At 40.4% G+C, this 1918-nt stretch overlaps 1 non-coding gene across 1 annotated transcript; it reads right to left on the bottom strand.

Moving 5' to 3' along the window:
- Positions 1-696: 696 nt before the first annotated feature.
- LOC130937073 (small nucleolar RNA R71) lies at positions 697-804 on the bottom strand. The gene has a single exon (XR_009068308.1). It is a non-coding gene; the product is annotated as a small nucleolar RNA R71 (small nucleolar RNA).
- Between the last annotated feature and the right edge of the window lie 1114 nt (positions 805-1918).

The following is a 1918-nucleotide window of genomic DNA, read 5'->3' as shown; positions in this document are numbered from 1 at the left end:
CTAACACTTCTCTTCATCTTAAAATTCAAACCCCCTCTTCCTCTTTGAGTTCGAATTTTCCTCTCTTCCTTCTTCTATTCTTTTCTTCTTCCACTAACATAAAGGAATCTCTCTGCTGTGGTAAAGAGGATCCCTATTATTATTTTCTATTCCATTCTTTTTCATATGAGCAGGAGCAAGGACAAGAATATTCTTGTTGAAGCAGATCCTGAACCTGAAAGGACTCTGAAGAGGAAACTAAGAGAAGCTAAATTACAACAATCCAGAGACAACCTTACAGAAACTTTCGAAAAGGAAGAGGAGATGGCAGCCGAAAATAATAATGCAAGGAGGATGCTTGGTAACTATACTACAGCCACTTCCAAGTTTGAGGGAAGAAGCATCTCAATCCCTGCCATTGGAGCAAACAATTTTGAGATGAAACCTCAACTAGTTACTCTAATGCAACAGAACTGCAAGTTCCATGGACTTTCATTAGAAGATCCCTATCAGTTTTTAACTGAATTCTTGCAGATCTGTGAGACTGTTAAGACTAATGGAGTAGATTCTGAAGTCTACAGGTTCATGATTTTCCCTTTTGCTGTAAGTGACAGAGCTAGAACATGGTTGGACTCACAACCTAAAGATAGCCTGGACTCTTGGGATAAGCTGGTCACGGCCTTCTTGGCTAAGTTCTTTCCTCCTCAAAAGTTGAGCAAGCTTAGAGTAGATGTTTAGACCTTCAAACAAAAAGATGGTGAATCCCTCTATGAAGCTTGGGAAAGATACAAGTAGATGACCAAAAGGTGTCCTTCTGACATGCTTTCAGAATGGACCATTTTGGATATATTCTATTATGGTCTATCTGAGTTCTCTAAGATGTCACTGGACCATTCTGCAGGTGGATCCATTCACCTAAAGAAAACGCCTGTAGAAGCTCAAGAACTCATTGACATAATTGCAAATAACCAATTCATGTACACTTCTGAGAGGAATCCTGTAAGTAATGGGACTCCTCAGAGGAAGGGAGTTCTTGAAATTGATGCTCTGAATGCCATATTGGCTCAGAAAAAAATATTGACTCAATAAGTCAACATGATTTCTCAGAGTCTGAATGGATGGCAAAATGCATCCAACAGTACTAAATAGGCTCTTCTAAAGAAGAAGCTTATGATCCTGAGAACCCTGCAATGGCAGAGGTAAATTACATGGGTGAACCCTATGGAAACACCTATAATTCCTCATGAAAAAATCATCCGAATTTCTCATGGAAGGATCAACAAAAGCCTCAACAAGGCTTTAATAATGGTGGAAGAAACAGGCTCAGCAATAGCAAGCATTTTTCATCATCTTCTCAGCAACAGACAGAGAATTCTGAGCAGAACTCCTCTAGCTTAGCAAATATAGTCTCTGATCTGTCTAAGGACACTTTAAGTTTCATGAGTGAAACAAGGTCCTCTATTAGAAATTTGGAGGCACAAGTGGGCCAGCTGAGTAAGAAAATCACTGAAACTCCTCCTAGTACTCTCCCAAGCAATACTGAAGAGAATCCAAAAAGAGAGTGCAAGGCCATTGACATAATCAAAATGGCCGAACCTAGAGAGGAAGGGGAGGATGTGAATCCCAATAAGGAAAACCTCATGGGACGTCTCCCAGCAAGAAAGAGTTCTCCCTTGCTCATTAGTGAACTAGATACATGAGTTTAGCAAACTCTACCTCAAAAGAAACAAGATCCTAGTAAATTCTTAATACCCTGTACCATGGGCACCATGACCTTTGAGAAGGCTCTATGTGACCTGAGGTCAGGTATAAATCTTTTGCCACTCTCTGTAATGGAGAAGCTGGGGATCTTTGAGGTACAGGCTGTCACAGTCTCATTACAGATGGTAGAGAAGTCAGTAAGGCAAACTTATGGATCAGTAGAGGACGTGATAGTGAA

Source organism: Arachis stenosperma, chromosome 6 (assembly GCF_014773155.1).
Source record: "Arachis stenosperma cultivar V10309 chromosome 6, arast.V10309.gnm1.PFL2, whole genome shotgun sequence".
Lineage (NCBI taxonomy): Eukaryota > Viridiplantae > Streptophyta > Magnoliopsida > Fabales > Fabaceae > Arachis > Arachis stenosperma.
Note: the sequence above shows the minus strand (reverse complement) of the source record. Positions and strands in the feature narration are given on the sequence as shown.